Source organism: Stegodyphus dumicola, chromosome X1, assembly GCF_044657685.1.
Source record: "Stegodyphus dumicola isolate Sdum_Otavi_A_Nest chromosome X1, ASM4465768v1".
Taxonomy (NCBI): Eukaryota; Metazoa; Arthropoda; class Arachnida; order Araneae; family Eresidae; genus Stegodyphus; species Stegodyphus dumicola.
In genome coordinates this window covers 7,993,491-8,019,013 of record NC_140780.1, presented here as the reverse complement: position 1 = coordinate 8,019,013, position 25,523 = coordinate 7,993,491, and positions in this window count along the sequence as shown.

Below are 25,523 nucleotides of genomic sequence, written 5' to 3'. Positions count from 1 at the left end.
TCCGAGCTAGCCAAAATGTTGCCCTCGAAGAGTAGATCAATTTTAAAGAAAATGTTTCTCTCTAGGCACAATAGGACCCGACTTTCGTAGGGTCAAAGTTCACGAATTTGACGCATTACGGCCGCGACTATCCCCGGAACCTTTGCACCGAAATTCAAACCGCTCACACAGCACTTCCCATTGAGACACATCAACAAGCCCCCGCAAGCGTTTTCTCGTATCTCAATTTTTGACCCCGGCCCAAGCGACCGAAATTTCGATCGGGGCCCTCCCAATGGTCACGGAAATGGACCAAAATTTGACCCCCGATATCTCGGTCTCTAATTGTCCGATCCACTTGCGATTTGAAACGTGACCTAACAGGGCTTAGGCCTTCCTCCCTATGCTCGACAATCGCGGCTCACCGCAGGGGGTCCAGGGGATTTTTCCGTAATATTAAAACACAAACTCGCGAATATCTCCGAAACGGCTCGATAGAATGTCGCACGTTTTGGTGTGAAAGGGCGCCCTAGTAATACCTACAATCGCTTAAAATTTGGTAATCCTAGCTTCTATAGGTTTTTTTTTTCGAATTTTTAAACGTTTAAAAAATAGCCCATAAATCGAACGGAAATTCCCTACAGAAATTCGATTCACGAATTTTAAAAATCCGAGATAGCCAAAATGTTGCCCTCAAAGAGTAGATCAATTTAAAAAAAATGTTTCTCTCTAGGCCCAATAGGACCCGACTTTCATAGGGTCAAAGTTCACGAATTTGACACATTACGGCCGCGACTATCCCCGGAACCGTTACACCGAAATTCAAACCGCTCACACAGCACTTCCCATTGAGACACATCAACAAGCCCCCGCAAGCGTTTTCTCGTATCTCAATTTTTGACCCCGGCGCAAGCGACCGAAATTTCGATCGGGGCCCTCCCAATGGTCACGGAAATGGACCAAAATTTGACCCCCGATATCTCGGTCCCTAATTGTCCGATCCACTTGCGATTTGAAACGTGACCTAACAGGGCTTAGGCGTTCCTCCCTATGCTCTACAATCGCGGCTCACCGCAGGGGGTCCAGGGGATTTTTCCGTAATGTTAAAACACAAACTCGCGAATATCTCCGAAACGGCTCGATAGAATGTCGCAAGTTTTGGTGTGAAAGGGCGCCCTAGTAATACCTACAATCGCTCCAAATTTGGTAATCCTAGCTTCCATAGGTTTTTTTTGGCGAATTTTTAAACGTTTAAAAAATAGCCCATAAATCGAACGGAAATTCCCTACAGAAATTTGATTCACGAATTTTAAAAATCCGAGATAGCCAAAATGTTGCCCTCGAAGAGTAGATCAATTTTAAAGAAAATGTTTCTCTCTAGGCCCAATAGGACCCGACTTTCATAGGGTCAAAGTTCAAGAATTTGACGCATTACGGCCGCGACTATCCCCGGAACCTTTGCACCGAAATTCAAACCGCTCACACAGCACTTCCCATTGAGACACATCAACAAGCCCCCGCAAGCGTTTTCTCGTATCTCAATTTTTGACCCCGGCCCAAGCGACCGAAATTTCGATCGGGGCCCTCCCAATGGTCACGGAAATGGCCCAAAATTTGACCCCCTATATCTCGGTCCCTAATTGTCCGATCCACTTGCGATTTGAAATGTGACCTAACAGGGCTTAGGCCTTCCTCCCTATGCTCGACAATCCCGGCTCACCGGAGGGGTCCAGGGGATATTTCCGTAATATTAAAACACAAACTCGCGAATATCTCCGAAACGGCTCGATAGAATGTCGCACGTTTTGGTGTGAAAGGGCGCCCTAGTAATACCTACAATCGCTCAAAATTTGGTACTCCTAGCTTCCATAGGTTTTTTTTGGCGAATTTTTAAACGTTTAAAAAATAGCCCATAAATCGAACGGAAATTCCCTACAGAAATTCCATTCGCGAATTTTAAAAATCCGAGATAGCCAAAATGTTGCCCTCGAAGAGTACATCAATTTTTAAAAAAATGTTTCTCTCTAGGCGGAATAGGACCCGACTTTCATAGGGTCAAAGTTCACGAATTTGACACATTACGGCCGCGACTATCCCCGGAACCATTACACCGAATTTCAGACCGCTCACACAGCACTTCCCATTGAGACACATCAACAAGCCCCCGCAAGCGTTTTCTCGTATCTCAATTTTTGAGCCCGGCGCAAGCGACCGAAATTTCGATCGGGGCCCTCCCAATGGTCACGGAAATGGACCAAAATTTGACCCCCGATATCTCGGTCCCTAATTGTCCGATCCACTTGCGATTTGAAACGTGACCTAACAGGGCTTAGGCCTTCCTCCCTATGCTCGACAATCGCGGCTCACCGCAGGGGGTCCAAGGGATTTTTCCGTAATATTAAAACACAAACTCGCGAATATCTCCGAAACGGCTCGATAGAATGTCGCACGTTTTGGTGTGAAAGGGCGCCCTAGTAATACCTACAATCGCTTAAAATTTGGTAATCCTAGCTTCTATAGGTTTTTTTTTTTTGCGAATTTTTAAACGTTTAAAAAAAACCCATAAATCGAACGGAAATTCCCTACAGAAATTCGATTCACGAATTTTAAAAATCCGAGATAGCCAGAATGTTGCCCTCGAAGAGTACATCAATTTCAAAAAAAATGTTTCTCTCTAGGCCCAATAGGATCCGACTTTCATAGGGTCAAAGTTCACGAATTTGACGCATTACGGCCGCGACTATCCCCGGAACCGTTGCACCGAAATTCAAACCGCTCACACAGCACTTCCCATTGAGACACATCAAGAAGCCCCCGCAAGCGTTTTCTCGTATCTCAATTTTTGACCCCGGCGCAAGCGACCGAAATTTCGATCGGGGCCCTCCCAATGGTCACGGAAAGGGACCAAAATTTGACCCCCGATAGCTGGTCCCTAATTGTCCGATCCACTTGCGATTTGAAACGTGACCTAACAGGGCTTAGGCCTTCCTCCCTATGCTCGACAATCGCGGCTCACCGCAGGGGGTCCAGGGGATTTTTCCGTAATGTTAAAACACAAACTCGCGAATATCTCCGAAACGGCTCGATAGAATGTCGCACGTTTTGGTGTGAAAGGGCGCCCTAGTAATACCTACAATCGCTTAAAATTTGGTAATCCTAGCTTCTATAGGTTTTTTTTGGCGAATTTTTAAACGTTTAAAAAATAGCCCATAAATCGAACGGAAATTCCCTACAGAAATTTGATTCACGAATTTTAAAAATCCGAGATAGCCAAAATGTTGCCCTCGAAGAGTAGATCAATTTAAAAAAAAATGTTTCTCTCTAGGCCCAATAGGACCCGACTTTCATAGGGTCAAAGTTCACGAATTTGACGCATTACGGCCGCGACTATCCCCGGAACCTTTGCACCGAAATTCAAACCGCTCACACAGCACTTCCCATTGAGACACATCAACAAGCCCCCGCAAGCGTTTTCTCGTATCTCAATTTTTGACCCCGGCCCAAGCGACCGAAATTTCGATCGGGGCCCTCCCAATGGTCACGGAAATGGCCCAAAATTTGACCCCCTATATCTCGGTCCCTAATTGTCCGATCCACTTGCGATTTGAAATGTGACCTAACAGGGCTTAGGCCTTCCTCCCTATGCTCGACAATCGCGGCTCACCGCAGGGGTCCAGGGGATATTTCCGTAATATTAAAACACAAACTCGCGAATATCTCCGAAACGGCTCGATAGAATGTCGCACGTTTTGGTGTGAAAGGGCGCCCTAGTAATACCTACAATCGCTCAAAATTTGGTAATCCTAGCTTCCATAGGTTTTTTTTGGCGAATTTTTAAACGTTTAAAAAATAGCCCATAAATCGAACGGAAATTCCCTACAGAAATTCCATTCGCGAATTTTAAAAATCCGAGATAGCCAAAATGTTGCCCTCGAAGAGTACATCAATTTTTAAAAAAATGTTTCTCTCTAGGCGGAATAGGACCCGACTTTCATAGGGTCAAAGTTCACGAATTTGACACATTACGGCCGCGACTATCCCCGGAACCGTTACACCGAATTTCAGACCGCTCACACAGCACTTCCCATTGAGACACATCAACAAGCCCCCGCAAGCGTTTTCTCGTATCTCAATTTTTGAGCCCGGCGCAAGCGACCGAAATTTCGATCGGGGCCCTCCCAATGGTCACGGAAATGGACCAAAATTTGACCCCCGATATCTCGGTCCCTAATTGTCCGATCCACTTGCGATTTGAAACGTGACCTAACAGGGCTTAGGCCTTCCTCCCTATGCTCGACAATCGCGGCTCACCGCAGGGGGTCCAGGGGATTTTTCCGTAATATTAAAAGACAAACTCGCGAATATCTCCGAAACGGCTCGATAGAATGTCGCACGTTTTGGTGTGAAAGGGCGCCCTAGTAATACCTACAATCGCTTAAAATTTGGTAATCCTAGCTTCTATAGGTTTTTTTTTTTGCGAATTTTTAAACGTTTAAAAAAAAACCATAAATCGAACGGAAATTCCCTACAGAAATTCGATTCACGAATTTTAAAAATCCGAGATAGCCAGAATGTTGCCCTCGAAGAGTACATCAATTTCAAAAAAAATGTTTCTCTCTAGGCCCAATAGGATCCGACTTTCATAGGGTCAAAGTTCACGAATTTGACGCATTACGGCCGCGACTATCCCCGGAACCGTTGCACCGAAATTCAAACCGCTCACACAGCACTTCCCATTGAGACACATCAACAAGCCCCCGCAAGCGTTTTCTCGTATCTCAATTTTTGACCCCGGCGCAAGCGACCGAAATTTCGATCGGGGCCCTCCCAATGATCACGGAAATGGCCCAAAATTTGACCCCCTATATCTCGGTCCCTAATTGTCCGATCCACTTGCGATTTGAAATGTGACCTAACAGGGCTTAGGCCTTCCTCCCTATGCTCGACAATCGCGGCTCACCGCAGGGGTCCAGGGGATATTTCCGTAATATTAAAATACAAACTCGCGAATATCTCCGAAACGGCTCGATAGAATGTCGCACGTTTTGGTGTGAAAGGGCGCCCTAGTAATACCTACAATCGCTCCAAATTTGGTAATCCTAGCTTCCATAGGTTTTTTTTTGGCGAATTTTTAAACGTTTAAAAAATAGCCCATAAATCGAACGGAAATTCCCTACAGAAATTCCATTCGCGAATTTTAAAAATCCGAGATAGCCAATATGTTGCCCTCGAAGAGTACATCAATTTTTAAAAAAAATGTTTCTCTCTAGGCCCAATAGGACCCGACTTTCATAGGGTCAAAGTTCACGAATTTGACACATTACGGCCGCGACTATCCCCGGAACCGTTACACCGAATTTCAGACCGCTCACACAGCACTTCCCATTGAGACACATCAACAAGCCCCCGCAAGCGTTTTCTCGTATCTCAATTTTTGAGCCCGGCGCAAGCGACCGAAATTTCGATCGGGGCCCTCCCAATGGTCACGGAAATGGACCAAAATTTGACCCCCGATATCTCGGTCCCTAATTGTCCGATCCACTTGCGATTTGAAACGTGACCTAACAGGGCTTAGGCCTTCCTCCCTATGCTCGACAATCGCGGCTCACCGCAGGGGGTCCAGGGGATTTTTCCGTAATATTAAAACACAAACTCGCGAATATCTCCGAAACGGCTCGATAGAATGTCGCACGTTTTGGTGTGAAAGGGCGCCCTAGTAATACCTACAATCGCTTAAAATTTGGTAATCCTAGCTTCTATAGGTTTTTTTTTGCGAATTTTTAAACGTTTAAAAAATAGCCCATAAATCGAACGGAAATTCCCTACAGAAATTCGATTCACGAATTTTAAAAATCCGAGATAGCCAAAATGTTGCCCTCGAAGAGTAGATCAATTTAAAAAAAATGTTTCTCTCTAGGCCCAATAGGACCGGACTTTCATAGGGTCAAAGTTCACGAATTTGACACATTACGGCCGCGACTATCCCCGGAACCGTTACACGGAAATTCAAACCGCTTACACAGAACTTCCCATTGAGACACATCAACAAGCCCCCGCAAGCGTTTTCACGTATCACAATTTTTGACCCCGGCGCAAGCGACCGAAATTTCGATCGGGGCCCTCCCAATGGTCTCGGAAATGGACCAAAATTTGACCCCCGATATCTCGGTCCCTAATTGTCCGATCCACTTGCGATTTGAAACGTGACCTAACAGGGCTTAGGCCTTCCTCCCTATGCTCGACAATCGCGGCTCACCGCAGGGTGTCCAGGGGATTTTTCCGTAATGTTAAAACACAAACTCGCGAATATCTCCGAAACGGCTCGATAGAATGTCGCAAGTTTTGGTGTGAAAGGGCGCCCTAGTAATACCTACAATCGCTCCAAATTTGGTAATCCTAGCTTCCATAGGTTTTTTTTGGCGAATTTTTAAACGTTTTAAAAATAGCCCATAAATCGAACGGAAATTCCCAACAGAAATTCGTTTCACGAATTTTAAAAATCCGAGATAGCCAAAATGTTGCCCTCGAAGAGTACATCAATTTCAAAAAAATGTTTCTCTCTAGGCCCAATAGGACCCGACTTTCATAGGGTCAAAGTTCACGAATTTGACACATTACGGCCGCGACTATCCCCGGAACCGTTACACCGAAATTCAAACCGCTCACACAGCACTTCCCATTGAGACACATCAACAAGCCCCCTCAAGCGTTTTCTCGTATCTCAATTTTTGAACCCGGCGCAAGCGACCGAAATTTCGATCGGGGCCCTCCCAATGGTCACGGAAATGGACCAAAATTTGACCCCCGATAGCTCGGTCCCTAATTGTCCGATCCACTTGCGATTTGAAACGTGACCTAACAGGGCTTAGGCATTCCTCCCTATGCTCGACAATCGCGGCTCACCGCAGGGGGTGCAGGGGATTTTTCCGTAATGTTAAAACACAAACTCGCGAATATCTCCGAAACGGCTCGATAGAATGTCGCAAGTTTTGGTGTGAAAGGGCGCCCTAGTAATACCTACAATCGCTCCAAATTTGGTAATCCTAGCTTCCATAGGTTTTTTTTGGCGAATTTTTAAACGTTTAAAAAATAGCCCATAAATCGAACGGAAATTCCCTACAGAAATTCCATTCGCGAATTTTAAAAATCCGAGATAGCCAAAATGTTGCCCTCGAAGAGTACATCAATTTTTAAAAAAATGTTTCTCTCTAGGCCCAATAGGACCCGACTTTCATAGGGTCAAAGTTCACGAATTTGACGCATTACGGCCGCGACTATCCCCGGAACCGTTGCACCGAAATTCAAACCGCTCACACAGCACTTCCCATTGAGACACATCAACAAGCCCCCGCAAGCGTTTTCTCGTATCTCAATTTTTGACCCCGGCGCAAGCGACCGAAATTTCGATCGGGGCCCTCCCAATGGTCACGGAAATGGCCCAAAATTTGACCCCCGATATCTCGGTCCCTAATTGTCCGATCCACTTGCGATTTGAAACGTGACCTAACAGGGCTTAGGCCTTCCTCCCTATGCTCGACAATCGCGGCTCACCGCAGGGGGTCCAGGGGATTTTTCCGTAATATTAAAACACAAACTCGCGAATATCTCCGAAACGGCTCGATAGAATGTCGCACGTTTTGGTGTGAAAGGGCGCCCTAGTAATACCTACAATCGCTTAAAATTTGGTAATCCTAGCTTCTATAGGTTTTTTTTGCGAATTTTTAAACGTTTAAAAAATAGCCCATAAATCGAACGGAAATTCCCTACAGAAATTCGATTCACGAATTTTAAAAATCCGAGATAGCCAGAATGTTGCCCTCGAAGAGTACATCAATTTCAAAAAAAATGTTTCTCTCTAGGCCCAATAGAATCCGACTTTCATAGGGTCAAAGTTCACGAATTTGACGCATTACGGCCGCGACTATCCCCGGAACCGTTGCACCGAAATTCAAACCGCTCACACAGCACTTCCCATTGAGACACATCAACAAGCCCCCGCAAGCGTTTTCTCGTATCTCAATTTTTGACCCCGGCGCAAGCGACCGAAATTTCGATCGGGGCCCTCCCAATGATCACGGAAATGGCCCAAAATTTGACCCCCTATATCTCGGTCCCTAATTGTCCGATCCACTTGCGATTTGAAATGTGACCTAACAGGGCTTAGGCCTTCCTCCCTATGCTCGACAATCGCGGCTCACCGCAGGGGTCCAGGGGATATTTCCGTAATATTAAAACACAAACTCGCGAATATCTCCGAAACGGCTCGATAGAATGTCGCACGTTTTGGTGTGAAAGGGCGCCCTAGTAATACCTATAATCGCTCCAAATTTGGTAATCCTAGCTTGCATAGGTTTTTTTTGGCGAATTTTTAAACGTTTAAAAAATAGCCCATAAATCGAACGGAAATTCCCTACAGAAATTCCATTCGCGAATTTTAAAAATCCGAGATAGCCAATATGTTGCCCTCGAAGAGTACATCAATTTTTAAAAAAATGTTTCTCTCTAAGCCCAATAGGACCCGACTTTCATAGGGTCAAAGTTCACGAATTTGACACATTACGGCCGCGACTATCCCCGGAACCGTTACACCGAATTTCAGACCGCTCACACAGCACTTCCCATTGAGACACATCAAGAAGAACCCGCAAGCGTTTTCTCGTATCTCAATTTTTGAGCCCGGCGCAAGCGACCGAAATTTCGATCGGGGCCCTCCCAATGGTCACGGAAATGGACCAAAATTTGACCCCCGATATCTCGGTCCCTAATTGTCCGATCCACTTGCGATTTGAAACGTGACCTAACAGGGCTTAGGCCTTCCTCCCTATGCTCGACAATCGCGGCTCACCGCAGGGGGTCCAGGGGATTTTTCCGTAATATTAAAACACAAACTCGCGAATATCTCCGAAAAGGCTCGATAGAATGTCGCACGTTTTGGTGTGAAAGGGCGCCCTAGTAATACCTACAATCGCTCCAAATTTGGTAATCCTAGCTTCCATAGATTTTTTTTGGCGAATTTTTAAACGTTTAAAAAATAGCCCATAAATCGAACGGAAATTCCCTACAGAAATTCCATTCGCGAATTTTAAAAATCCGAGATAGCCAAAATGTTGCCCTCGAAGAGTACATCAATTTTTAAAAAAATGTTTCTCTCTAGGCCCAATAGGACCCGACTTTCATAGGGTCAAAGTTCACGAATTTGACACATTACGGCCGCGACTATCCCCGGAACCGTTACACCGAATTTCAGACCGCTCACACAGCACTTCCCATTGAGACACATCAACAAGCCCCCGCAAGCGTTTTCTCGTATCTCAATTTTTGAACCCGGCGCAAGCGACCGAAATTTCAATCGGGGCCCTCCCAATGGTCGCGGAAATGGACTAAAATTTGACCCCCGATATCTCGGTCCCTAATTGTCCGATCCACTTGCGATTTGAAACGTGACCTAACAGGGGTTAGGCCTTCCTCCCTATGCTCGACAATCGCGGCTCACCGCAGAGGGTCCAGGGGATTTTTCCGTAATGTTAAAACACAAACTCGCGAATATCTCCGAAACGGCTCGATAGAATGTCGCAAGTTTTGGTGTGAAAGGGCGCCCTAGTAATACCTACAATCGCTCCAAATTTGGTAATCCTAGCTTCCATAGGTTTTTTTTTGGCGAATTTTTAAACGTTTAAAAAATAGCCCATAAATCGAACGGAAATTCCCTACAGAAATTCGTTTCACGAATTTTAAAAATCCGAGATAGCCAAAATGTTGCCCTCGAAGAGTACATCAATTTCAAAAAAATGTTTCTCTCTAGGCCCAATAGGACCCGACTTTCATAGGGTCAACGTTCACGAATTTGACACATTACGGCCGCGACTATCCCCGGAACCGTTACACCGAATTTCAGACCGCTCACACAGCACTTCCCATTGAGACACATCAACAAGCCCCCGCAAGCGTTTTCTCGCATCTCAATTTTTGAGCCCGGCGCAAGCGACCGAAATTTCGATCGGGGCCCTCCCAATGGTCACGGAAATGGACCAAAATTTGACCCCGATATCTCGGTCCCTAATTGTCCGATCCACTTGCGATTTGAAACGTGACCTAACAGGGCTTAGGCCTTCCTCCCTATGCTCGACAATCGCGGCTCATCGCAGGGGTCCAGGGGATATTTCCGTAATATTAAAACACAAACTCGCGAATATCTCCGAAACGGCTCGATAGAATGTCGCACGTTTTGGTGTGAAAGGGCGCCCTAGTAATACCTACAATCGCTCCAAATTTGGTAATCCTAGCTTCCATAGGTTTTTTTTCGCGACTTTTTAAACGTTTAAAAAATAGCCCATAAATCGAACGGAAATTCCCTACAGAAATTCCATTCGCGAATTTTAAAAATCCGAGATAGCCAAAATGTTGCCCTCGAAGAGTACATCAATTTTTAAAAAAATGTTTCTCTCTAGGCCCAATAGGACCCGACTTTCATAGGGTCAAAGTTCACGAATTTGACACATTACGGCCGCGACTATCCCCGGAACCGTTACACCGAATTTCAGACCACTCACACAGCTCTTCCCATTGAGACACATCAACAAGCCCCCGCAACCGTTTTCTCGTATCTCAATTTTTGAACCCGGCGCAAGCGACCGAAATTTCGATCGGGGCCCTCCCAATGGTCACGGAAATGGACCAAAATTTGACCCCCGATATCCAGGTCCCTAATTGTCCGATCCACTTGCCATTTGAAACGTGACCTAACAGGGCTTAGGCCTTCCTCCCTATGCTCGACAATCGCGGCTCACCGCAGGGGTCCAGGGGATATTTCCGTAATATTAAAACACAAATTCGCGAATATCTCCGAAACGGCTCGATAGATTGTCGCACGTTTTGGTCTGAAAGGGCGCCCTAGTAATACCTACAATCGCTCCAAATTTGGTAATCCTAGCTTCCATAGGTTTTTTTGGCGAATTTTTAAACGTTTAAAAATAGCCCATAAATCGAACGGAAATTCCCTACAGAAATTCGATTCACGAATTTTAAAAATCCGAGATAGCCAAAATGTTGCCCTCGAAGAGTAGATCAATTTTAAAGAAAATGTTTCTCTCTAGGCCCAATAGGACCCGACTTTCATAGGGTCAAAATTCACGAATTTGACGCATTACGGCCGCGACTATCCCCGGAACCTTTGCACCGAAATTCAAACCGCTCACACAGCACTTCCCATTGAGACACATCAAGAAGCCCCCGCAAGCGTTTTCTCGTATCTCAATTTTTGACCCCGGCGCAAGCGACCGAAATTTCGATCGGGGCCCTCCCAATGGTCTCGGAAATGGACCAAAATTTGACCCCCGATATCTCGGTCCCTAATTGTCCGATCCACTTGCGATTTGAAACGTGACCTAACAGGGCTTAGGCCTTCCTCCCTATGCTCGACAATCGCGGCTCACCGCAGGGTGTCCAGGGGATTTTTCCGTAATGTTAAAACACAAACTCGCGAATATCTCCGAAACGGCTCGATAGAATGTCGCAAGTTTTGGTGTGAAAGGGCGCCCTAGTAATACCTACAATCGCTCCAAATTTGGTAATCCTAGCTTCCATAGGTTTTTTTTGGCGAATTTTTAAACGTTTTAAAAATAGCCCATAAATCGAACGGAAATTCCCAACAGAAATTCGTTTCACGAATTTTAAAAATCCGAGATAGCCAAAATGTTGCCCTCGAAGAGTACATCAATTTCAAAAAAATGTTTCTCTCTAGGCCCAATAGGACCCGACTTTCATAGGGTCAAAGTTCACGAATTTGACACATTACGGCCGCGACTATCCCCGGAACCGTTACACCGAAATTCAAACCGCTCACACAGCACTTCCCATTGAGACACATCAACAAGCCCCCTCAAGCGTTTTCTCGTATCTCAATTTTTGAACCCGGCGCAAGCGACCGAAATTTCGATCGGGGCCCTCCCAATGGTCACGGAAATGGACCAAAATTTGACCCCCGATAGCTCGGTCCCTAATTGTCCGATCCACTTGCGATTTGAAACGTGACCTAACAGGGCTTAGGCCTTCCTCCCTATGCTCGACAATCGCGGCTCACCGCAGGGGGTGCAGGGGATTTTTCCGTAATGTTAAAACACAAACTCGCGAATATCTCCGAAACGGCTCGATAGAATGTCGCAAGTTTTGGTGTGAAAGGGCGCCCTAGTAATACCTACAATCGCTCCAAATTTGGTAATCCTAGCTTCCATAGGTTTTTTTTGGCGAATTTTTAAACGTTTAAAAAATAGCCCATAAATCGAACGGAAATTCCCTACAGAAATTCCATTCGCGAATTTTAAAAATCCGAGATAGCCAAAATGTTGCCCTCGAAGAGTACATCAATTTTTAAAAAAATGTTTCTCTCTAGGCCCAATAGGACCCGACTTTCATAGGGTCAAAGTTCACGAATTTGACGCATTACGGCCGCGACTATCCCCGGAACCGTTGCACCGAAATTCAAACCGCTCACACAGCACTTCCCATTGAGACACATCAACAAGCCCCCGCAAGCGTTTTCTCGTATCTCAATTTTTGACCCCGGCGCAAGCGACCGAAATTTCGATCGGGGCCCTCCCAATGGTCACGGAAATGGCCCAAAATTTGACCCCCGATATCTCGGTCCCTAATTGTCCGATCCACTTGCGATTTGAAACGTGACCTAACAGGGCTTAGGCCTTCCTCCCTATGCTCGACAATCGCGGCTCACCGCAGGGGGTCCAGGGGATTTTTCCGTAATATTAAAACACAAACTCGCGAATATCTCCGAAACGGCTCGATAGAATGTCGCACGTTTTGGTGTGAAAGGGCGCCCTAGTAATACCTACAATCGCTTAAAATTTGGTAATCCTAGCTTCTATAGGTTTTTTTTGCGAATTTTTAAACGTTTAAAAAATAGCCCATAAATCGAACGGAAATTCCCTACAGAAATTCGATTCACGAATTTTAAAAATCCGAGATAGCCAGAATGTTGCCCTCGAAGAGTACATCAATTTCAAAAAAAATGTTTCTCTCTAGGCCCAATAGAATCCGACTTTCATAGGGTCAAAGTTCACGAATTTGACGCATTACGGCCGCGACTATCCCCGGAACCGTTGCACCGAAATTCAAACCGCTCACACAGCACTTCCCATTGAGACACATCAACAAGCCCCCGCAAGCGTTTTCTCGTATCTCAATTTTTGACCCCGGCGCAAGCGACCGAAATTTCGATCGGGGCCCTCCCAATGATCACGGAAATGGCCCAAAATTTGACCCCCTATATCTCGGTCCCTAATTGTCCGATCCACTTGCGATTTGAAATGTGACCTAACAGGGCTTAGGCCTTCCTCCCTATGCTCGACAATCGCGGCTCACCGCAGGGGTCCAGGGGATATTTCCGTAATATTAAAACACAAACTCGCGAATATCTCCGAAACGGCTCGATAGAATGTCGCACGTTTTGGTGTGAAAGGGCGCCCTAGTAATACCTATAATCGCTCCAAATTTGGTAATCCTAGCTTGCATAGGTTTTTTTTGGCGAATTTTTAAACGTTTAAAAAATAGCCCATAAATCGAACGGAAATTCCCTACAGAAATTCCATTCGCGAATTTTAAAAATCCGAGATAGCCAATATGTTGCCCTCGAAGAGTACATCAATTTTTAAAAAAATGTTTCTCTCTAAGCCCAATAGGACCCGACTTTCATAGGGTCAAAGTTCACGAATTTGACACATTACGGCCGCGACTATCCCCGGAACCGTTACACCGAATTTCAGACCGCTCACACAGCACTTCCCATTGAGACACATCAAGAAGAACCCGCAAGCGTTTTCTCGTATCTCAATTTTTGAGCCCGGCGCAAGCGACCGAAATTTCGATCGGGGCCCTCCCAATGGTCACGGAAATGGACCAAAATTTGACCCCCGATATCTCGGTCCCTAATTGTCCGATCCACTTGCGATTTGAAACGTGACCTAACAGGGCTTAGGCCTTCCTCCCTATGCTCGACAATCGCGGCTCACCGCAGGGGGTCCAGGGGATTTTTCCGTAATATTAAAACACAAACTCGCGAATATCTCCGAAAAGGCTCGATAGAATGTCGCACGTTTTGGTGTGAAAGGGCGCCCTAGTAATACCTACAATCGCTCCAAATTTGGTAATCCTAGCTTCCATAGATTTTTTTTGGCGAATTTTTAAACGTTTAAAAAATAGCCCATAAATCGAACGGAAATTCCCTACAGAAATTCCATTCGCGAATTTTAAAAATCCGAGATAGCCAAAATGTTGCCCTCGAAGAGTACATCAATTTTTAAAAAAATGTTTCTCTCTAGGCCCAATAGGACCCGACTTTCATAGGGTCAAAGTTCACGAATTTGACACATTACGGCCGCGACTATCCCCGGAACCGTTACACCGAATTTCAGACCGCTCACACAGCACTTCCCATTGAGACACATCAACAAGCCCCCGCAAGCGTTTTCTCGTATCTCAATTTTTGAACCCGGCGCAAGCGACCGAAATTTCAATCGGGGCCCTCCCAATGGTCGCGGAAATGGACTAAAATTTGACCCCCGATATCTCGGTCCCTAATTGTCCGATCCACTTGCGATTTGAAACGTGACCTAACAGGGGTTAGGCCTTCCTCCCTATGCTCGACAATCGCGGCTCACCGCAGAGGGTCCAGGGGATTTTTCCGTAATGTTAAAACACAAACTCGCGAATATCTCCGAAACGGCTCGATAGAATGTCGCAAGTTTTGGTGTGAAAGGGCGCCCTAGTAATACCTACAATCGCTCCAAATTTGGTAATCCTAGCTTCCATAGGTTTTTTTTTGGCGAATTTTTAAACGTTTAAAAAATAGCCCATAAATCGAACGGAAATTCCCTACAGAAATTCGTTTCACGAATTTTAAAAATCCGAGATAGCCAAAATGTTGCCCTCGAAGAGTACATCAATTTCAAAAAAATGTTTCTCTCTAGGCCCAATAGGACCCGACTTTCATAGGGTCAACGTTCACGAATTTGACACATTACGGCCGCGACTATCCCCGGAACCGTTACACCGAATTTCAGACCGCTCACACAGCACTTCCCATTGAGACACATCAACAAGCCCCCGCAAGCGTTTTCTCGCATCTCAATTTTTGAGCCCGGCGCAAGCGACCGAAATTTCGATCGGGGCCCTCCCAATGGTCACGGAAATGGACCAAAATTTGACCCCGATATCTCGGTCCCTAATTGTCCGATCCACTTGCGATTTGAAACGTGACCTAACAGGGCTTAGGCCTTCCTCCCTATGCTCGACAATCGCGGCTCATCGCAGGGGTCCAGGGGATATTTCCGTAATATTAAAACACAAACTCGCGAATATCTCCGAAACGGCTCGATAGAATGTCGCACGTTTTGGTGTGAAAGGGCGCCCTAGTAATACCTACAATCGCTCCAAATTTGGTAATCCTAGCTTCCATAGGTTTTTTTTCGCGACTTTTTAAACGTTTAAAAAATAGCCCATAAATCGAACGGAAATTCCCTACAGAAATTCCATTCGCGAATTTTAAAAATCCGAGATAGCCAAAATGTTGCCCTCGAAGAGTACATCAATTTTTAAAAAAATGTTTCTCTCTAGGCCCAATAGGACCCGACTTTCATAGGGTCAAAGTTCACGAATTTGACACATTACGGCCGCGACTATCCCCGGAACCGTTACACCGAATTTCAGACCACTCACACAGCTCTTCCCATTGAGACACATCAACAAGCCCCCGCAACCGTTTTCTCGTATCTCAATTTTTGAACCCGGCGCAAGCGACCGAAATTTCGATCGGGGCCCTCCCAATGGTCACGGAAATGGACCAAAATTTGACCCCCGATATCCAGGTCCCTAATTGTCCGATCCACTTGCCATTTGAAACGTGACCTAACAGGGCTTAGGCCTTCCTCCCTATGCTCGACAATCGCGGCTCACCGCAGGGGTCCAGGGGATATTTCCGTAATATTAAAACACAAATTCGCGAATATCTCCGAAACGGCTCGATAGATTGTCGCACGTTTTGGTCTGAAAGGGCGCCCTAGTAATACCTACAATCGCTCCAAATTTGGTAATCCTAGCTTCCATAGGTTTTTTTGGCGAATTTTTAAACGTTTAAAAATAGCCCATAAATCGAACGGAAATTCCCTACAGAAATTCGATTCACGAATTTTAAAAATCCGAGATAGCCAAAATGTTGCCCTCGAAGAGTAGATCAATTTTAAAGAAAATGTTTCTCTCTAGGCCCAATAGGACCCGACTTTCATAGGGTCAAAATTCACGAATTTGACGCATTACGGCCGCGACTATCCCCGGAACCTTTGCACCGAAATTCAAACCGCTCACACAGCACTTCCCATTGAGACACATCAAGAAGCCCCCGCAAGCGTTTTCTCGTATCTCAATTTTTGACCCCGGACCAAGCGACCGAAATTTCGATCGGGGCCCTCCCAATGGTCACGGAAATGGCCCAAAATTCGACCCCCTATATCTCGGTCCCTAATTGTCCGATCCACTTGCGATTTGAAATTTGACCTAACAGGGCTTAGGCCTTCCTCCCTATGCTCGACAATCGCGGCTCACCGCAGGGGTCCAGGGGATATTTCCGTAATATTAAAACACAAACTCGCGAATATCTCCGAAACGGCTCGATAGAATGTCGCACGTTTTGGTGTGAAAGGGCGCCCTAGTAATACCTACAATCGCTCGAAATTTGGTAATCCGAGCTTCCATAGGTTTTTTTTGGCGAATGTTTAAACGTTTAAAAAATAGCCCATAAATCGAACGGAAATTCCCTACAGAAATTCCATTCGCGAATTTTAAAAATCCGAGATAGCCAAAATGTTGCCCTCGAAGAGTAGATCAATTTAAAAAAAATGTTTCTCTCTAGGCCCAATAGGACCCGACTTTCATAGGGTCAAAGTTCACGAATTTGACACATTACGGCCGCGACTATCCCCGGAACCGTTACACCGAATTTCAGACCGCTCACACAGCACTTCCCATTGAGACACATCAACAAGCCCCCGCAACCGTTTTCTCGTATCTCAATTTTTGAACCCGGCGCAAGCGACCGAAATTTCGATCGGGGCCCTCCCAATGGTCACGGAAATGGACCAAAATTTGACCCCCGATATCCAGGTCCCTAATTGTCCGATCCACTTGCCATTTGAAACGTGACCTAACAGGGCTTAGGCCTTCCTCCCTATGCTCGACAATCGCGGCTCACCGCAGGGGTCCAGGGGATATTTCCGTAATATTAAAACACAAATTCGCGAATATCTCCGAAACGGCTCGATAGATTGTCGCACGTTTTGGTGTGAAAGGGCGCCCTAGTAATACCTACAATCGCTCCAAATTTGGTAATCCTAGCTTCCATAGGTTTTTTTGGCGAATTTTTAAACGTTTAAAAATAGCCCATAAATCGAACGGAAATTCCCTACAGAAATTCGATTCACGAATTTTAAAAATCCGAGATAGCCAAAATGTTGCCCTCGAAGAGTAGATCAATTTTAAAGAAAATGTTTCTCTCTAGGCCCAATAGGACCCGATTTTCATAGGGTCAAAATTCACGAATTTGACGCATTACGGCCGCGACTATCCCCGGAACCTTTGCACCGAATTTCAAACCGCTCACACAGCACTTCCCATTGAGACACATCAACAAGCCCCCGCAAGCGTTTTCTCGTATCTCAATTTTTGACCCCGGACCAAGCGACCGAAATTTCGATCGGGGCCCTCCCAATGGTCACGGAAATGGCCCAAAATTCGACCCCCTATATCTCGGTCCCTAATTGTCCGATCCACTTGCGATTTGAAATTTGACCTAACAGGGCTTAGGCCTTCCTCCCTATGCTCGACAATCGCGGCTCACCGCAGGGGTCCAGGGGATATTTCCGTAATATTAAAACACAAACTCGCGAATATCTCCGAAACGGCTCGATAGAATGTCGCACGTTTTGGTGTGAAAGGGCGCCCTAGTAATACCTACAATCGCTCCAAATTTGGTAATCCTAGCTTCCATAGGTTTTTTTTGGCGAATGTTTAAACGTTTAAAAAATAGCCCATAAATCGAACGGAAATTCCCTACAGAAATTCCATTCGCGAATTTTAAAAATCCGAGATAGCCAAAATGTTGCCCTCGAAGAGTAGATCAATTTAAAAAAAATGTTTCTCTCTAGGCCCAATAGGACCCGACTTTCATAGGGTCAAAGTTCACGAATTTGACACATTACGGCCGCGACTATCCCCGGAACCTTTGCACCGAAATTCAAACCGCTCACACAGCACTTCCCATTGAGACACATCAACAAGCCCCCGCAAGCGTTTTCTCGTATCTCAATTTTTGACCCCGGACCAAGCGACCGAAATTTCGATCGGGGCCCTCCCAATGGTCACGGAAATGGCCCAAAATTCGACCCCCTATATCTCGGTCCCTAGTTGTCCGATCCACTTGCGATTTGAAATTTGACCTAACAGGGCTTAGGCCTTCCTCCCTATGCTCGACAATCGCGGCTCACCGCAGGGGTCCAGGGGATATTTCCGTAATATTAAAACACAAACTCGCGAATATCTCCGAAACGGCTCGATAGAATGTCGCACGTTTTGGTGTGAAAGGGCGCCCTAGTAATACCTACAATCGCTCCAAATTTCGTAATCCTAGCTTCCATAGGTTTTTTTTTGGCGAATGTTTAAACGTTTAAAAAATAGCCCATAAATCGAACGGAAATTCCCTACAGAAATTCCATTCGCGAATTTTAAAAATCCGAGATAGCCAAAATGTTGCCCTCGAAGAGTAGATCAATTTAAAAAAAAAATGTTTCTCTCTAGGCCCAATAGGACCCGACTTTCATAGGGTCAAAGTTCACGAATTTGACACATTACGGCCGCGACTATCCCCGGAACCGTTACACCGAATTTCAGTCCGCTCACACAGCACTTCCCATTGAGACACATCAACAAGCCCCCGCAACCGTTTTCTCGTATCTCAATTTTTGAACCCGGCGCAAGCGACCGAAATTTCGATCGGGGCCCTCCCAATGGTCACGGAAATGGACCAAAATTTGACCCCCGATATCTCGGTCCCTAATTGTCCGATCCACTTGCGATTTGAAACGTGACCTAACAGGGCTTAGGCCTTCCTCCCTATGCTCGACAATCGCGGCTCACCGCAGGGGGTCCAGGGGATTTTTCCGTAATATTAAAACACAAACTCGCGAATATCTCCGAAACGGCTCGATAGAATGTCGCACGTTTTGGTGTGAAAGGGCGCCCTAGTAATACCTACAATCGCTTAAAATTTGGTAATCCTAGCTTCTATAGGTTTTTTTTTGCGAATTTTTAAACGTTTAAAAAATAGCCCATAAATCGAACGGAAATTCCCTACAGAAATTCGATTCACGAATTTTAAAAATCCGAGATAGCCAAAATGTTGCCCTCGAAGAGTAGATCAATTTAAAAAAAAATGTTTCTCTCTAGGCCCAATAGGACCGGACTTTCATAGGGTCAAAGTTCACGAATTTGACACATTACGGCCGCGACTATCCCCGGAACCGTTACACGGAAATTCAAACCGCTTACACAGAACTTCCCATTGAGACACATCAACAAGCCCCCGCAAGCGTTTTCACGTATCACAATTTTTGACCCCGGCGCAAGCGACCGAAATTTCGATCGGGGCCCTCCCAATGGTCTCGGAAATGGACCAAAATTTGACCCCCGATATCTCGGTCCCTAATTGTCCGATCCACTTGCGATTTGAAACGTGACCTAACAGGGCTTAGGCCTTCCTCCCTATGCTCGACAATCGCGGCTCACCGCAGGGTGTCCAGGGGATTTTTCCGTAATGTTAAAACACAAACTCGCGAATATCTCCGAAACGGCTCGATAGAATGTCGCACGTTTTGGTGTGAAAGGGCGCCCTAGTAATACCTACAATCGCTCCAAATTTGGTAATCCTAGCTTCCATAGGTTTTTTTTGGCGAATGTTTAAACGTTTAAAAAATAGCCCATAAATCGAACGGAAATTCCCTACAGAAATTCCATTCGCGAATTTTAAAAATCCGAGATAGCCAAAATGTTGCCCTCGAAGAGTAGATCAATTTAAAAAAAATGTTTCTCTCTAGGCCCAATAGGACCCGACTTTCATAGGGTCAAAGTTCACGAATTTGACACATTACGGCCGCGATTATCCCCGGAACCTTTGCACCGAAATTCAAACCGCTCACACAGCACTTCCCATTGAGACACATCAACAAGCCCCCGCAAGCGTTTTCTCGTATCTCAATTTTTGACCCCGGACCAAGCGACCGAAATTTCGATCGGGGCCCTCCCAATGGTCACGGAAATGGCCCAAAATTCGACCCCCTATATCTCGGTCCCTAATTGTCCGATCCACTTGCGATTTGAAATTTGACCTAACAGGGCTTAGGCCTTCCTCCCTATGCTCGACAATCGCGGCTCACCGCAGGGGTCCAGGGGATATTTCCGTAATATTAAAACACAAACTCGCGAATATCTCCGAAACGGCTCGATAGAATGTCGCACGTTTTGGTGTGAAAGGGCGCCCTAGTAATACCTACAATCGCTCCAAATTTGGTAATCCTAGCTTCCATAGGTTTTTTTTTGGCGAATGTTTAAACGTTTAAAAAATAGCCCATAAATCGAACGGAAATTCCCTACAGAAATTCCATTCGCGAATTTTAAAAATCCGAGATAGCCAAAATGTTGCCCTCGAAGAGTAGATCAATTTAAAAAAAAAATGTTTCTCTCTAGGCCCAATAGGACCCGACTTTCATAGGGTCAAAGTTCACGAATTTGACACATTACGGCCGCGACTATCCCCGGAACCGTTACACCGAATTTCAGACCGCTCACACAGCACTTCCCATTGAGACACATCAACAAGCCCCCGCAACCGTTTTCTCGTATCTCAATTTTTGAACCCGGCGCAAGCGACCGAAATTTCGATCGGGGCCCTCCCAATGGTCACGGAAATGGACCAAAATTTGACCCCCGATAGCTCGGTCCCTAATTGTCCGATCCACTTGCGATTTGAAACGTGACCTAACAGGGCTTAGGCCTTCCTCCCTATGCTCGACAATCGCGGCTCACCGCAGGGGGTGCAGGGGATTTTTCCGTAATGTTAAAACACAAACTCGCGAATATCTCCGAAACGGCTCGATAGAATGTCGCACGTTTTGGTGTGAAAGGGCGCCCTAGTAATACCTACAATCGCTCCAAATTTGGTAATCCTAGCTTCTATAGATTTTTTTTGGCGAATTTTTAAACGTTTAAAAAATAGCCCATAAATCGAACGGAAATTCCCTACAGAAATTCCATTCGCGAATTTTAAAAATCCGAGATAGCCAAAATGTTGCCCTCGAAGAGTACATCAATTTTTAAAAAAATGTTTCTCTCTAGGCCCAATAGGACCCGACTTTCATAGGGTCAAAGTTCACGAATTTGACGCATTACGGCCGCGACTATCCCCGGAACCGTTGCACCGAAATTCAAACCGCTCACACAGCACTTCCCATTGAGACACATCAACAAGCCCCCGCAAGCGTTTTCTCGTATCTCAATTTTTGACCCCGGCGCAAGCGACCGAAATTTCGATCGGGGCCCTCCCAATGGTCACAGAAATGGCCCAAAATTTGACCCCCGATATCTCGGTCCCTAATTGTCCGATCCACTTGCGATTTGAAACGTGACCTAACAGGGCTTAGGCCTTCCTCCCTATGCTCGACAATCGCGGCTCACCGCAGGGGTCCAGGGGATTTTTCCGTAATGTTAAAACACAAACTCGCGAATATCTCCGAAACGGCTGGATAGAATGTCGCACGTTTTGGTGTGAAAGGGCGCCGTAGTAATACCTACAATCGCTCCAAATTTGCTAATCCTAGCTTCCATAGTTTTTTCTTGGCGAATTTTTAAACGTTTAAAAAGTAGCCCATAAATCGAACGGAAATTCCCTACAGAAATTTGATTCACGAATTTTAAAAATCCGAGATAGCCAAAATGTTGCCCTCGAAGAGTAGATCAATTTTAAAGAAAATGTTTCTCTCTAGGCCCAATAGGACCCGACTTTCATAGGGTCAAAGTTCACGAATTTGACGCATTACGGCCGCGACTATCCCCGGAACCTTTGCACCGAAATTCAAACCGCTCACACAGCACTTCCCATTGAGACACATCAACAAGCCCCCGCAAGCGTTTTCTCGTATCTCAATTTTTGACCCCGGCCCAAGCGACCGAAATTTCGATCGGGGCCCTCCCAATGGTCACGGAAATGGACCAAAATTTGACCCCCGATAGCTCGGTCCCTAATTGTCCGATCCACTTGCGATTTGAAACGTGACCTAACAGGGCTTAGGCCTTCCTCCCTATGCTCGACAATCGCGGCTCACCGCAGGGGGTCCAGGGGATTTTTCCGTAATATTAAAACACAAACTCGCGAATATCTCCGAAACGGCTCGATAGAATGTCGCACGTTTTGGTGTGAAAGGGCGCCCTAGTAATACCTATAATCGCTCCAAATTTGGTAATCCTAGCTTGCATAGGTTTTTTTTGGCGAATTTTTAAACGTTTAAAAAATAGCCCATAAATCGAACGGAAATTCCCTACAGAAATTCCATTCGCGAATTTTAAAAATCCGAGATAGCCAATATGTTGCCCTCGAAGAGTACATCAATTTTTAAAAAAATGTTTCTCTCTAAGCCCAATAGGACCCGACTTTCATAGGGTCAAAGTTCACGAATTTGACACATTACGGCCGCGACTATCCCCGGAACCGTTACACCGAATTTCAGACCGCTCACACAGCACTTCCCATTGAGACACATCAAGAAGAACCCGCAAGCGTTTTCTCGTATCTCAATTTTTGAGCCCGGCGCAAGCGACCGAAATTTCGATCGGGGCCCTCCCAATGGTCACGGAAATGGACCAAAATTTGACCCCCGATATCTCGGCCCCTAATTGTCCGATCCACTTGCGATTTGAGACGTGACCTAACAGGGCTTAGGCCTTCCTCCCTATGCTCGACAATCGCGGCTCACCGCAGGGGGTCCAGGGGATTTTTCCGTAATATTAAAACACAAACTCGCGAATATCTCCGAAAAGGCTCGATAGAATGTCGCACGTTTTGGTGTGAAAGGGCGCCCTAGTAATACCTACAATCGCTCCAAATTTGGTAATCCTAGCTTCCATAGATTTTTTTTGGCGAATTTTTAAACGTTTAAAAAATAGCCCATAAATCGAACGGAAATTCCCTACAGAAATTCCATTCGCGAATTTTAAAAATCCGAGATAGCCAAAATGTTGCCCTCGAAGAGTACATCAATTTTTAAAAAAATGTTTCTCTCTAGGCCCAATAGGACCCGACTTTCATAGGGTCAAAGTTCACGAATTTGACACATTACGGCCGCGACTATCCCCGGAACCGTTACACCGAATTTCAGACCGCTCACACAGCACTTCCCATTGAGACACATCAACAAGCCCCCGCAAGCGTTTTCTCGTATCTCAATTTTTGAACCCGGCGCAAGCGACCGAAATTTCAATCGGGGCGCTCCCAATGGTCGCGGAAATGGACCAAAATTTGACCCCCGATATCTCGGTCCCTAATTGTCCGATCCACTTGCGATTTGAAACGTGACCTAACAGGGGTTAGGCCTTCCTCCCTATGCTCGACAATCGCGGCTCACCGCAGAGGGTCCAGGGGATTTTTCCGTAATGTTAAAACACAAACTCGCGAATATCTCCGAAACGGCTCGATAGAATGTCGCAAGTTTTGGTGTGAAAGGGCGCCCTAGTAATACCTACAATCGCTCCAAATTTGGTAATCCTAGCTTCCATAGGTTTTTTTTGGCGAATTTTTAAACGTTTAAAAATAGCCCATAAATCGAACGGAAATTCCCTACAGAAATTCGATTCACGAATTTTAAAAATCCGAGATAGCCAAAATGTTGCCCTCGAAGAGTAGATCAATTTTAAAGAAAATGTTTCTCTCTAGGCCCAATAGGACCCGACTTTCATAGGGTCAAAATTCACGAATTTGACGCATTACGGCCGCGACTATCCCCGGAACCTTTGCACCGAAATTCAAACCGCTCACACAGCACTTCCCATTGAGACACATCAACAAGCCCCCGCAAGCGTTTTCTCGTATCTCAATTTTTGACCCCGGACCAAGCGACCGAAATTTCGATCGGGGCCCTCCCAATGGTCACGGAAATGGCCCAAAATTCGACCCCCTATATCTCGGTCCCTAATTGTCCGATCCACTTGCGATTTGAAATTTGACCTAACAGGGCTTAGGCCTTCCTCCCTATGCTCGACAATCGGGGCTCACCGCAGGGGTCCAGGAGATATTTCCGTAATATTAAAACACAAACTCGCGAATATCTCCGAAACGGCTCGATAGAATGTCGCACGTTTTGGTGTGAAAGGGCGCCCTAGTAATACCTACAATCGCTCCAAATTTGGTAATCCTAGCTTCCATAGGTTTTTTTTGGCGAATGTTTAAACGTTTAAAAAATAGCCCATAAATCGAACGGAAATTCCCTACAGAAATTCCATTCGCGAATTTTAAAAATCCGAGATAGCCAAAATGTTGCCCTCGAAGAGTAGATCAATTTAAAAAAAATGTTTCTCTCTAGGCCCAATAGGACCCGACTTTCATAGGGTCAAAGTTCACGAATTTGACACATTACGGCCGCGACTATCCCCGGAACCGTTACACCGAATTTCAGACCGCTCACACAGCACTTCCCATTGAGACACATCAACAAGCCCCCGCAACCGTTTTCTCGTATCTCAATTTTTGAACCCGGCGCAAGCGACCGAAATTTCGTTCGGGGCGCTCCCAATGGTCACGGAAATGGACCAAAATTTGACCCCCGATATCCAGGTCCCTAATTGTCCGATCCACTTGCCATTTGAAACGTGACCTAACAGGGCTTAGGCCTTCCTCCCTATGCTCGACAATCGCGGCTCACCGCAGGGGTCCAGGGGATATTTCCGTAATATTAAAACACAAATTCGCGAATATCTCCGAAACGGCTCGATAGATTGTCGCACGTTTTGGTGTGAAAGGGCGCCCTAGTAATACCTACAATCGCTCCAAATTTGGTAATCCTAGCTTCCATAGGTTTTTTTGGCGAATTTTTAAACGTTTAAAAATAGCCCATAAATCGAACGGAAATTCCCTACAGAAATTCGATTCACGAATTTTAAAAATCCGAGATAGCCAAAATGTTGCCCTCGAAGAGTAGATCAATTTTAAAGAAAATGTTTCTCTCTAGGCCCAATAGGACCCGACTTTCATAGGGTCAAAATTCACGAATTTGACGCATTACGGCCGCGACTATCCCCGGAACCTTTGCACCGAAATTCAAACCGCTCACACAGCACTTCCCATTGAGACACATCAACAAGCCCCCGCAAGCGTTTTCTCGTATCTCAATTTTTGACCCCGGACCAAGCGACCGAAATTTCGATCGGGGCCCTCCCAATGGTCA